Below are 15012 nucleotides of genomic sequence, written 5' to 3' on the forward strand. Positions count from 1 at the left end.
TTTTCAAAATTAAAAAGATATTCTATCAACCTTTGGCAAAATGATTGGAACTCAAGTGATAAAGGTCGTTGGTGTCATTCCATATGTTCAAATGTGGATAAAAAACCCTGGTTTAAAAATTTATCTGTTGGCAGAAATTTTATTTGTCTTATTTCAAGGCTCATGTCCAATCATTATATTTGCAATAGTCATTTATTTCGTATTAATATTGTAGATTCTAATCTATGTGAATGTGGTACATCTTATCAAGACATTGATCACATTGTTTTTCATTGTCAGACGTATGTTATGCCAAGGAGAAAAATTATTGATAGTTTTCAAAAATTAAATCATTCTGTACCTACATCGGTTCGAGATATTCTTGGTAGTAAATCTCTTGTTATGATGAAAATTATTTTTGAATATTTAAATGAAATTCGTTATATTATTTGATATTGCCTTTCAAATTTTCTTTTCAGAGTTCAAGAAACATATTTGTCCCTCAACTATTGCTGATTGATGTTTTTCCTTCAAGATATTGGCTCGGTTATGGATTGTTTCCGGTTGAGCCTTTAGTATTAGGTTTACTTATTTTATAACGTATTTCGAAAAGATGAAGAGGTTTTGCGCCCTTTTGAGAAGTATTTTGGAAAAATAAATCACTCAAAAGGGTTTTTCCCTCTTCCAAATTTTTGTTAAAAATGAATAAATGAATAAATGAATGGATGAAAAGCTACGATAGAAATGCGCACAGTCATCAACCATCATCATCGCGAAAACTGACCACGATGATTGATTAGTCCCAGGTGTCCAGTCATTTTATCTGCTTAGTAAAATGGCTCATTCTATTCTCCAACCGAAACACAGTGAACACGATTTCATCGACAAATTTTTAGTTTTTAGCAGAAAAACTGCTTTTGAAGTTTTGATGATAACGATGACGGAGCGTTAAACGTTAAGCGTCCACTGGGAAAGAGCTTGCTTCTCAGTTTAGTATTCTCATGAGAACTTCTACAGTTATCAATCGAGAGCTTTCTTTGCAAAATGTATGTCATCTGGCAAACCCGATACACACATGGCAGAGAACATAGAATCCAACCAGGATTCTAACCAATGGCTCCAGCATAGTCTTGCTGTACGTTTAAAGGTACAGCTTTTTTGGGCCTCGTACATATTAAAATATAATATCAATTAATTTCTCTTGATAATCAATCTTTGAATGAAACAATGCCTTTCAATCAAATTTATTACTAAATAACTCAAAGGAAACCTCCTTCATTGTTCGAATCAATACAAATATCCCACTAAGCATTCCAATTCCCAAACAAATCAATACGTGTAGTAATGTCATGCAAAATGATATGATCTCTTTCCCTTTTGATCCATGCGACATATTCTTGAATGTTCCCCACCATTATGTTGCATTAGCTTGAAGTTAAAATTCCTCGAGTTTCACGGCCACACATTTCAAAACAGACAAATTAATCATGCGCTTTGCTTTGTTTGACCAGTACGTGATCTATGGGAGTTTTCAGCAATGAATCATCAATCCGACACCACCGAAAAGTATATAAAAACCGCATGCACATTACTTTTAGTTTACTGCCTCTAGTGTTTGTGGACCGACATCGATTGCGGTATCAAAAGTCGGCTTATCTCGAATCATGCTTCATTTTTTTCCGATACCGTTCAACAGCGTTTGGGATTGCAATGTTTGGTTAAGACTGGAAACCGTTAGCTTTGTTGTTCGTTGCTATCAATTGTTCTAATCACCGAACTCGACCCAGTCAGCGCTTGACGATATCAGCTCCGGTACGCCTAGCATCTTATCTTTGGAGGACTTGGGTTGGGCTTCGGGTACTGATAGGAACTGTCGATGAGCACCAACCAACGAAGGAAAAGGTTTCAATTTCTTCAGTTATGAAAAGTCCAAGTCACGTAGAGTAGAATTTCAAGAACCGGTTTGATTAACTGTAATAGAGTACCTCTGCAACGTGTACTATTCCATCAGAGAAACTAATTTTATTGTGAACGTGGACTGACTTATCGACACATACACAGTTCGACGTTGACCCCGTTTACTCCGAAGCCGATCGCCCACTGTTTGAGCTGAGGGTGGAGAAGGAAAATAATCATAATAATAGTATCAATTTCCTTCGTTGGTTTCCTACACCTTCATTCTAGTGCAAAGAAAAGGGAAATATAAAAACGTAACCAAATGAACCCATCGCGCGGTATCTGGGAAGGTGTGGCCGGTGAAGTACAAACAGCGCCAACGACACGGCGGCCTTTTGGGTTTATCATTTCACGTCGACATCGTAAACAAGGTGTGGTGTTTCTTTTTCCATGAGCCCAACTCTTTCCACGCTTCCAGCACCATCTCTAAGACCCCCTTTTTCATTTAGATGACACACTCCAATGAACATCATCATCGCCTGGCCTCGCTCTCTAAACTCGTCCAACTAAATAATATATGCAACTCCTCTCCTGGATTTGCCATCTAACTATGCTCCGCTCTGTCTGCAGCCTTCTAAGCCTACATGCAAGACAGTGCTATTCAAATTTCCATCGAGCGACTTGGAACGAGAAAGACCTCATCGTTACGACTCCCGCATCCCGTTTTTCCACCGATGTAAAATGTAGGTACCTCTAAAACACACCGTCGTCATGAAGCGATAGAACATAACGGGACCTATCCAATCGACAACTGACTGCCGGAGTCGAACCCATCAGAAAGCTCTTCAGCCACACGATTCCCTTGTTTTTCTTCGTTTCCATTCCATGGATCTCCTCTATCTTAGGACTGTACTCGAAAAAAAAATTGCAGACCGTAATGATCATCAAAAGTTCATTGTAAGTTGGATATTTTTAAAACTCTCGGAGAATAAATAAACACACTTTTGCGTCCCTGACCTATTTTTACAATCAAATTTTCGTGATCTTTTGGCTCTAATTTCCACATTTTTCAGCCGATTTCAATAAAATTTTGACACCACACCACAACACTATTCAATACTATTTCACCTGTACTGGGAACCACCGTTGGGCGGTTAGTTTCGGATTTATACGGATGTATAATGGAGTCTGTCCGAAGGTCATTTGAGACATTTCCATAATTATTTTGCAAGGATCAAATAAAACTAGTGTTTGTAACTGAATAATAAACCATTAGTATACTAGCTTACCCGACGTGGCTAGCCACGTTCTAACGAAATTTTAAGAGTGTGAGCCGTTACACCGATTCGTTTAACTTTTGTTTAAAATTTGACAGCTCGATAGTTATTTCCCCTCCGGTTGAAAGTAGCCCTGCTCTGAAGCATGATTAAACTTGACAGTTAGAAAGTTATTTTCCGCTTCCGAGAATTTGAGAATAACTAACCCTCTGTCAACTTTGTTCAGAAATAACTACTGGACTGTCATAGCTCAAATGGGTTGACTGCGAAGTTCAATTTAACTATTTGAGGGAAAGTAACTATCGAAATGGCAAATTTTAACTAATGGTTGAACGAATGGCCTAAAGCGAAAAGCTACCTATAATCTTTCAAATCGCATGATACTGATGACCTCAAAATCGCCTAAATTTATGCACAGGCAATACTCCATCGAGCACGTGGCCTCAATACTGCTGTAGTGTTCTAATCTGAAATAATTACTGTTGTTGTGTTTCTTATGTTGTGAAATATTTCAAAAGTTCAAGATGATTCTATGAACTGGAGAGTAGAATCGTACTAAAATATCTAGCATATCCTCCCAAATAGCTGCTGTAGTGTAGTAGTGATTCATTGTCATTTTTCAAAATTACAGTTGTGAAAAGACAATCGGCTCAGAGAACTACCATGTCATGGGACAGGAATGTTTTAAGTAATCATCATAGTAAGCATAAAATTTTGTATTAAGTTTGCATCCATGAGTCGATATCGAGTCATTGAGCATCGACTCTTGGAGGTTTCAATGTAAATTAATATAACTCGAATATTTGGGGCACATTCATCTCATTTATATTTATCCTGCTTATTACATATGTCGAACTCGTTTTTAAACCTGAGATGGAACTGAAGAAATCGTTTCACATTTTCAACTCACACCCCATTCAAGTTCGACTGAACTGCAATTTGCTTGAAGTTGATTTATTGACGTTTTGATCACCAACCAAATTTCAAATCACGACAATGATGAAATGTTCGAGAATATTCTACAAATTGGAATGAACAAAGTTCTCGAAAACTCCAGAATATTCTGCCAAAGAGCTATTGTAGTGCTCCACAATTTGCAATTGTAATGTTCTAATATTAATATGTACCGTTGTAGTGCTCAACGAAACTTTTCGATGAAACATTTCAAAGCGTTACTGACAGACAGACAACTCTGGGATTTTATATATATGATTCCAACTCTTTCAAGTCATTTGGAACCATTCTGACCTGTTCCGGATTTCTCTGGAACTGGGTCCTGAGGCGTCAGTTGGGAACCAAACTTCGATCAGCACAAACCGTGTCATACAACACATCAAACTTCAATATTTTACAACAGGAGTGCAATACAATATTTGTATGCAACATACCGCCATCCAGAAGTATTTACGGCATGTCCTAGAGCCGATTCCGGAACCCTGGAAAAGGATATCAATCCGATGATTGCAAACCATGTTCTACGACACAGGATTATAATACGATGCAAATTGAGTAATTTATTTCAACATAGGGTCATTTACAAGTTTTTCCGGGATGTTCTGGAGCCGATTCAGGGACGCTGGAAAAGGGCATCAATCCGATGATTACAAACCATACCATACGACACATTAATCTTCAAGATTTTTCACCAGGAGATAATATGGTGGAAATTGAGTAAATTGTTTTGAAAATAACTTGTACGTAGATGTGTCGCACGATAGGGTTTACAATCAGCGGATTGATTTCCAGGAGTAAACTCTTTAAGATGGATGTGTCGCATGATAGGGTTCGTAATCGTCGGATAGATATCATTTTCCAGGGTCTCTTAATCGGCTCCAGAGCATACTGGAAGTACTTGTAAATGACCCTATGTAGCAAGAAATTACTTAATTTGCATCATATTATACTCCTGGCGAAAGATCTTGATTATTGATGTGCCGTATGATATGATTGATGTCTTTTGAATCAACTTCATTGACTCCCAATGAAAAATCTTGAACATTGATGAGTCGCATGATAGGGTCTACAATCATTGGAATGATGTCCTTTTCCAGGATCCCAGAATCAGCTCTAGAACATCCCGTGTAAATAACTTGAGTTACAAGAAATTACTCAATTTACATCATATTATACTTCTGGTATAATATATTGAAGATTTATGTGTTGCGAGATGTGGTTTTCAATCATCATATTGATATATTTTCCCAGTGTTCAGGACACTGGGATATTCCGGAGTACTTGCCTTTTTCGATGCCAGATCTGGTCAAAACAGTGTTGCCTTCGTGGGACCGGAGGAAGGGCATCTGCCACATCTGGAGGCATTATTCCCTATATGTTCTTCTTCTTTTGAAACTTCTTCGGAACATTCAGGCGGGACTTGCTAACAGTCCTGCTGAGAACATGGCTGACTTTATTTTGAACCAGGAACCGATTATATGTTTTGAATTGATGAGCATGAGCATGAGCATGAGCATAGATGACCGTACAATTCGTAGCTGCTACTCCGTGATTGACCAGAACAATCGAAGTTGCACAGGAAATTTATGAATGGGGCTTGGGATTAGCTTACCATTTTTCAATGTACACAAATCTTAACAGTCAATAACGGCGTCGGCCACGTCCTTACGGTCATCGGGGAAGGGAAGGAATGTTAGTTAGACAACCGTTGTTACTAGAGACGGAGTATACCTCTGCATCTCCACAGTTGTCATGGAAAGGATATTGGGTTAGTGGGATAAGGTAAAGATCTGGGAGTCAGCAATGGTTGGTGATGCGATGCATGATATTATCACGCCTAATGTAATTCGTTAAACGCATTGTACCCCGACCAAGTGTTCATCACTCGCCCACGCAAGAGTTAGCGACTCGATCAATAGATCAAACACTACTAACGATCCGCGGCGCTTTTTCATTTCACTACTCGACCGACGCGCGAAATGTTTGATCCTGCCCTCGTCACCCGCCCCCGCAGGAGCAAGCGTCAAGGTTGAAAGATCAAACAGAACTAACCAATCGCATCACTTTTTTCATTTCACTCGACCAACGCGTGACTCGATTGATCCTGCCCTTGTCACCCGCCAGGAGGAAGGAGGAAGCGTCAAGGTCAAAAGATCAAACAGAGCTCCCGATTATATGTTTTTAATTGACGGCGAAAAACTAATCCTCTCACTCTTCAAGTTCAAGGAAATGCTATATCTAATCCAGAAGCAGTTGCAATTGAACTTGGAAATATTTTGCCAGCCTAACAGCCAGCGAAGGCTACAAGACTCATAATAAATCTTCGAGCTGTTCAGTAGAATACCTATAAGTAGATGAAAAACCGAATTTAGTACTATACCATTTAATTCCACTAGAGTTTGTATCCTTTGACAGATACGCGTATTTCGACCTCAACTGTAAGACCGTCTTCAGTGTCGTGTACTAGACTCGACTTTTTATATTGTGAAACCTTTCACTTCTACTATCAGCAGTTTTATTATTCCACCTAACACTGCTGATCCTGAAATGGAACAACCATTTTCAGCCAGGGAACTCTCCTTTGCGCTTAGTCAGAGCAATGGTAAGTCAACGGGTCCCAATCATGTGGGATATCCGCTCCTTCACACCCTTCCCAGTGTCGGAAAACTTGCGCTGTTAGACCTCTATAACAAAATCTGGCCAATAATGATTTCTCTACTGCTTGGTAGGAAAGTCTAGTAGTTTCCATACGTAAGGCTAACATTCCCGATCCAACAAAGTTTCGATCGATATATTTGATTTCGCCAGCATACCTTCCGCCAAGGTTATGAAACTTCCCCCTACTTCGCAGGGCTCAGTGATGTCCTCAAGGAGGTCTACGATAAAGGTAATCACGCCGAACTAATTTCACTCGACATTTCCAAGGCCTTCAACAGAAAGTGGACTCCACGTGCTCTTGAACAAATAAGCTGCTTGGGGCATATGTATACATCTGGAAGAACCTTGCACTTTGTGCGCAATTTGCTTGCCAATAGGACTTTCCAATTAGTTATTGGCATAGCATAGCATAGCATAGCATAGCATAGACTGACTGTACATGTCAATGGTTGCTACTCCGTGATTGATCCGAACCGGTAAGAATTGCACTTCGATCCAAATGAATAAGGGATGGGATTTTCCGCATATTCTCGAAGTGCAATTTTAGCAGCTCTCATATTGTTGATCAATAACGGCGCCGGCCAAGTCCTTACAGTCAGTTAGGAAGGGGAAGGAACGTTATTGTGTAATGATCGTTGCTTCTAAAGACCGAGAATACCTCTGCATCTCCACAATCATCACGGGACAGGTTGATTAGTGAGGAAGGAAAAAGATCTGGGAGTCACCTTTGGTCGGTGATGCGATCCATGGATTAGGAGGGAAAATACGAAACTTAAAAACTAGTGTTGCATTTTTGTATCGCAGTAAAAATACATTGAGAGAAATTATAAAAAAAGTCGACATTCATAATATCGAACTATTCAGAGGTTATTTTTAGTAATGACGAAGACAAAACGATTGCGTATTTTAAAAGTGTATGTAACAGAAATAAGGGTATTGTCGACACATGTAATGACGAACCATTCAAAGTATGTTTGAAAATTCAAATAAAATTAAAAAAAAAAAAAAAAAGTTACGTTGCAACAAAAAAATGTCTTACGTCGACATTCATAATGTCGAACTATTCAAAGGTTATTTTGATCAATGACGAAAACATAATGGTATATTAAGTTCGAATGAAACGCGAAGAAGTCGACACTTGTAGTGACGAACCATTCATAGCTTGTTTGAAAATAAAACAAAAGCTACTTATAGCAACGATAAAAATGAATTATCATAAGCATGAAACGATCTCACCAGTACTTCGTCCTCGGCTGAACACGAAGCTATTCGCACTTGATCAACACGAACCGAACACGATTGGTCTTGACTCCGTTGCGCGTCCCACCGGAACATGCAACCGAATCAAAAGACCACGCACTATTGTCGTTTTTTTTTGTCCGCACTCGAATGACGCGAACCGAACACGCTTTGTTTTGATTCCGTCGCGCGTTCCATCGGAACACGCAACCAAATCAAAAGACCACGCACTCTGCTCTGGCCTCTGTAAAGCACCAGGCAAACCACCGAAATACACTCCGAGCGCGCGAAAATGAATCGGACTGATCTGGTCTTCGCAAAGCACTGAGCAAACGAACGAAGCCACCGAAATACACTCCGAGCGCGCGAAAATGAATCGGACTGATCTGGTCTTCGCAAAGCACCGGGCAAACGAACGAAGCCACCGAAAACACACTCCGAGCGCGCGAAAATCAATCGGACTGCTTGGAGTCTTCGCAAAGCACTGGGCAAACGAACGAAGCCACCGAAATACACTCCGATCGCGCGAAAATGAATCGGACTGATCTGGTCTTCGCAAAGCACCGGGCAAACGAACGAAGCCACCGAAAACACACTCCAAGCGCGCGAAAATCAATCGGACTGCTTGGAGTCTTCGCAAAGCACTGGGCAAACGAACAAAGCCACCGAAATACACTCCGAGCGCGCGAAAATGAATCGGACTGATCTGGTCTTCGCAAAGCACTCTAGGACTTTCCAATTAGTTATTGGAAACACAAAGTCATCCACCTTCCCTGAAGAAACAGGCGTTCCGCAGGGGTCTGTGCTAGCTGTAAATCTCTTTTTAGTCGCAATGGACAGCGTTTTCTCCCGCCTCCAAAGAACGTATATGTATTCGTCTATGCGGGTGATATAGTTTTCATTGTTTGTGGATCAACTCCTACTATGAATAGGACGCGGATCCGAGCTCAAAACGCTGTCAAGTCGGTAGCTAAATGACATCTGACAACGGTTTCCAACTGTCCACTAGCAAGAGCTTTCGATACCACGATATCGAATAGACGGACATATGATAACTGGCCCGGGTATCTTGATCGAAAGTCAACCACCATGCTATTGTAGACAGTCGGCTAGTATGACAATCATTGGTAATCATTGTGAAAAAGAGTCGTCTTCATATCGAAAAAACACGTAAGAATTTCATACGAATTTTTAATGGAATGAAGACATAAGCAGCTAATGAGACTCACAAGAAACACTTGTGAACTTTAATCGATCATGCGTTCTTATATTATGGTGTAATACCATAAGATACTCTTATGAAGGATCATAAAAATCAGTTATAGAATTCTTCGGAGCCATTATGTATTTAGAGAATTTCTCTTTGAATTAAAAAAATGTAACATATTCATAAGATCTCTTATGATAACGCCAAAAATTTCTTTGGAATATCGGACGTTTTGTTTTTCATAAGAATCTTATGAAAGATAGAAAACTAGTCAAAAAATCAAATCACAAGTGCTCTCTTATGAGATTCGTACGTAATTTTTGGCTTCGTGTAGCATAGCGATTGGTAGATTGATAAAAGTTCTCAGCCCAATTTACAATTCCTGCATCAGAATAGTTTCTGGTCTGCATCAACACAATTAGATTCCGCTTACGTGGAAGCTGAAATTCTTTCATTTCGAATCTTTATTCGCTCCCCCATCTGCTGCAAAACGGCAGCATTCCTCAGCAAAACAGTCGGCGACAGGGTCTTTCTCCTTGATGAGAGGAATAGAGCCCTAAGTATGGCAGCCAACTTGAGTTTTCCGCCGTTTACCAGAGTTCACTGGCTCGGAGACAGGAGCTGGCGTTCCGTCCCACCAAAAATCGACAATAAACTAAAGAACAGTCGAGAGCTTTTACGAACATCGTATTCCGATTTTGCTCCCTCGGTAAGTAAGTATGCCTCCACAGTGTTCAGTTTTTTTCCCGCCAAGGCAGCAGCAGTTTCTGCCCTTCAGATAGATTCGCCTAAACACTCTTGCATTCAAGTAATATTGAAGTACGCAGCACCTGACACAGTTTTCACGTACCTGAACACTGCAGAGTTCCAGGGAACAAAATGGCTGATCATCTTCCCAGATCGGGCCTTTTTAGTCAACGGTATACCTCAGAGGTTCCTTTCATGGACCTCAAACGGTGGATCAAATCTAGCTTCCGCAAAAATTAGGAGGACACATGGTACCGCACAAAAACGCTTCTCCTTCGGAAGATTAAAAACTCGACCAAAACATGGACTGACCTGCCAATTTTGAAGGATCAGAGGATTATGTCTCGCTTACGAACCGGACACTCTTTAATATCCTACAATATGGAAGGCGCGCCCTACCAAAAAGAATGCGAGTCTTGATATATCCCTGCCTCTATGGACCATGTCCTTTGTGCCTGTCCCAAGTACGAACATCTGCGGCCTTACTGGCAATATCGGAGAGGTACTTCTGCTGGACCTGGACCGTCTCTCGTTTTGAACTAGCATAGTTAATACGTTAATAAAGATCGCTGCAATTGAGCGCCAAAATTTCATCGTTTTTTAACACGTGCAACAAAACTTGTACACAAAAGCAAGCGTTGCATTTTTTTCGAGTACAGTCCTCATCTCTAAACGCCTCTCCGCCTCGAGATCTCCAACGGCGGTTGTTGGTGCAGCTCAGCTGGTAAAAGGGCTCACGGACCGAAAATTACGTACCGCGAAAAGCTAACTCGAATCAGGCTGGTTCATTCTTTTGCTCGATGTGGCCCATTTTAGAAAACAAAAAAGATATAACAGAAAGATCGTAGCATTAAAGAAACGAAAACAAAACGCCATCAATGCTCTGACTTCGTGACGACGACATTCAATGACTTAATGCGGGCTGGTAATTGCTCTACTCCACATTAGGTACACCTCCTCCCCGTTGGTTGGTTGGTTGTGGTTTCCTAGATCACAATTTCTTGCTTGCTGTACCTCTTCGAGTATTGTGGTCGGTCAGCGAGTGATTTTGCTGGAAAAGTTAAGCTGGTTTTGTTGGTTGAATGAACTTTGATAAACGTGGCAAAATTCACGAACATTAACGTTAGAAATTATGTCCGTTACTTGCTTATGAAATACACCCCTAGTGACGTAGAACTAGTCAAATTACCGATGAAATTGTAGAATTATGAAGAAATAGTCTATCTATATGAATAAAAATGGAATGGTGTTTGTATGTCACGAAATGGCTTGAGAACGGCATAATTTATTCATAATTGCATTCGTCCAGGACTCGGTTGTGTTCTGACGTGTTCATGCGTAGCAAAAGTTTAGGAAAGGGTTCCGGGTCATTTGGCCGAATGCCATTTGGCCGAATGCCATTTGGCCGAATGCCGTTTGGCCGAATGCCGTTTGGCCGAAAGGGTCATTTGGCCGAATGCCGTTTGGCCGAAATAGGAAATAATAGTGAATTACAGTTAACATGTTATTATAGTGAGTTTCGCAGCTGAATTTCAAAGAACTTATTCAACTTGTTTTTAAAGAAGGTTAATCATCATTGATATACACATAACTGGCTCTTTAATGTTAGTTCAACAAACAGTCAGTGCTGAAAGAAGAACATCCCAAATGTAAGCAAATATTCACTTTTCTGCTAGCGGTAATAGCTGCCAGCAGAAGTTTTTGCATTGTGAATTGTCTTTATTAACGAGACTTTCAGCCCTTGGCTGGTTCGTCTCTTTTTTTTTTTGCATTGTGTTTGTAGTCAGCTTTTGACAGTAATTAAATCGGTTCACGACTTATGAGTCCTGCTGCAGGACTGGATTGCTTTGATCACTCGAATTTTGCATTGCTTCGATCCCTCGAATTTTGGCTTCTTATTTTCCCAGCGGAGAAATTGTGAGTTTTTTCCTCGTAATTGATTACCGACTCAATGGGTTTACCGCTATACGAAATCAACGATGCAGAGCTCTGTTCACACGTTGCAACCCTAATATAGGAGGATAAAAAGAAAGAACAGCCCATGATCAAAAGAAGGAAAAATCTCTTATGAAAATTTAAGCAACTGCAATGCAATCAATTTTGATATTAGTATAACTAAAAAGAACTGCCGATGATTTATAGAAGGTAAAATTCCCAGTTAAAATATAAGCTGAATTATTGCCGATAGTAATGAAACCAGTATAACTCGAAAGAATAGCCTATGCTTAAAAGAAGGAAAAACTTCTAATGAAATCATTAAAAAACTAGAACCTTGTCATACCGTTGGTAGCCCCAGATGAAACAACCATGAGCTTTGATTCTTGATGCAATGAGTGGAGTTCACAATTTAGTCCTAAATTAACGGGTCAATTTTATCATTCTCTTGGAGCACTTATATAGTGACAAACATGACGTACCGTCACATCATGAATGTCAATTAATTAGCGGATCAATTATTGGGTAACACCTAAGAATCTTACACATAAGTGTTGTAGTAATTTGATAATTTTTTTTTGTTCGTAATTCGGCCAAACGGCATTCGGCCAAACGACCCGTTCGGCCAAATGGCGTTCGGCCAAACGGCATTCGGCCAAACGGCGTTCGGCCAAATGGCCGGACACCTTTTCAACAGCTTACTTTATTGTAGGACGAAATTTGCCGGGACCACTAGTTTTGAATAAAATGTTTTTGAAGGTAATCATACACAGTGTTGATACTCAAAATCTCAATCAATACGCTCCACAGTGCTTCGTCCCTTGGACAAAAGTCAAAAAATCAACTTTCATATTCGAAAGAATCAAGTAGGCCATGATGTTGACATATGTTTTGAGCATGTAATACAGATACTAGAAAGTTCGTGCGCTTATCAAAACAAACCAAAACACCACGTGTTAACAAGTTGTTTCATCGTTATATATAATTCATTGTTTTTGTGTCAATCAAATCCCTTTTTAATTCGCTTTATTCCCATACTAATCACATTTTCAAAGTGAAAGCCGTTAAGGATCGTGTTGAAACTAGTAAGTAGGAGTCATTCCGTTTAATTTTCTGTGATATATTTAAAAAAAAAAAGTAGAAAAAGATGCTTCTGAACAATAAGCTCTTTAAAACAGAAGAAAATTAAAACTCCTATCTTCTTCTAGCCCATACAAAAAAGTACACCTTTCTGAAATCCACTTTAAAATAAAAGTTGAAGTATTTTTCAAATACTGAAAGTGATTCCAGCTGCATATGTTTGCCGATTGTATGTCATTTTATGATTTTTAGGTTATGCTGCTACAATCATCAATAAAAATTGTTCCAAGCAATGGTATTCTGCCAATCCACGTATTCGAAAAAATCATGTTGTGGATTTCATGAACGGTTGTTATAGCACTGATTCTTTCTCCCAGATATTTGAAAACAAGCTAAATACGTTTAGCAAATTTTATTGCTGCAAAATACACCATAAATGGGCTAAATATAGAAGACCATACGATATTTTTGTGAAGCAAAACTCCGATTGATTAGCAAAGCCAGTTTTGCTTCCGCGCAAACAGAAAATTGACGATGCAGAGTTTTCCAATTCGGCTGTAAAGGCTGGCATGGAAAGGCCTTTCATACCGTTCGATGAATGTTCATGAAAAACCTATATATATATATCTTATCAACACAAATGAACCTGAAGAGTTCGCGTTCGTAGCCTATTTATCAAACTGTTTCTTATAATCATGAAACAGAAACCCACGACATTTCAACTTTCTTTGTAGAAAAGAAGGTAATGATTCGATTGATATGTTTTTGGATGATAAATAGCTGGTAAATGAATTGTATTGCTAGTAAAAATAAATTTTATATATCCTTTTTTATTGGGTTTGATTTTAGTCGTTGGAATAATCCGTGCTTTAATGTTTATAAAAATTTGGTTATTGAGACACTTTTACATTTACGCATACCACATACATCGTTTATGCAAACGACTCAAGTACTTTTTCATGCGTTTTTATTTTAAACATTTATTCAAAATCGAGCACTGTTCTATGGTGTCAAATGTAAAACGTGGCGTATATGCCACTTATGCTATTACTGATGTAATATGTGTCATTCATGCCAATAATGAGATTTTTTGTGTATAACGACTTTCTCCTCAACTTCGTAGGGCAAAACCACATAAAACATCCAGTTCTGACTTTTGCCCCAAAGTGCCATACGTTCGAAGCACTGTGCGCTCTCCCGTGAGAGCAAACTCATTAGAGATCTGCTTCGCAAATCTCACGCTTGAGATTTTGATGCAAAATCAACTCAATCAACTCAAACCGTAAAAAATGATTTAGTCGCAAAATCCGGCAAAAACTCGTGAAACCCGAATGTTGTTGTTTACGTTAGAAAGAATTAACATAATTTTACCAGACTAACAAGAAAATATTGCCGTGTGCTAGTAAACTGTGGAAATACGAGACAATGAGTTAAAAAGGTGAGCCAACTCATCCATGATTTTTTGACTGCTGAGTTGCATGATTGACAACTCACGCATGAAAAATCTCAAGCGTGAGTTGTGAGAAATTGAGTTTTTCACAACACTGATCATACATCGAAGCCAAATTTCAAGAGCACAAATCAGAAGAACTAAACAACCGATTACGTTGAAAATTTGATAGATTGGTCAACAATTTTCGGCTTGAACGGATATTTGGTTCTCCAGATTAATTAGGTGTTTTAACTTCACGGTGATAGAACAGGTAGAAAAAAGTAAGAGATTTTCGGAAATTTCCAAGAATCCCATGGAATTCATCTGGGAATTCTGAAAGATTTTTAAATGATTGATTTACGCTCAATTTTTATTGGAATTAATGAACGATTCTCTCAAAATTCTTAGAGGCCTTCACACAAAATCCTGAGAGTAACAAGAAATTCCTCAGAACAATAAAAAAAGATTAGAATGAAACACTTGGTACTCAACTTATAACCTTCGCATCAAAACTCCGAAGGTGTTCAAGGCCTTATCAAGTTTAGCACATTATTATATGGCTAGCTCTTCTCCCAAGCCCCGAAGAAGGTGATTTTCTGCGAACAAAG

General features: G+C 39.2%; 1 protein-coding gene across 6 annotated transcripts in view; it reads right to left on the reverse strand.

The window, feature by feature from the left end:
• The window catches only part of LOC5572601 (protein lethal(2) giant larvae), a 93190-nt gene that overhangs the window by 41588 nt on the left and 36590 nt on the right, over positions 1–15012 (reverse strand). The window lies entirely within an intron of this gene.

The sequence above is a fragment of the Aedes aegypti genome, chromosome 1 (genome assembly GCF_002204515.2).
Source record: "Aedes aegypti strain LVP_AGWG chromosome 1, AaegL5.0 Primary Assembly, whole genome shotgun sequence".
In the NCBI taxonomy this organism is placed as follows: domain Eukaryota; kingdom Metazoa; phylum Arthropoda; class Insecta; order Diptera; family Culicidae; genus Aedes; species Aedes aegypti.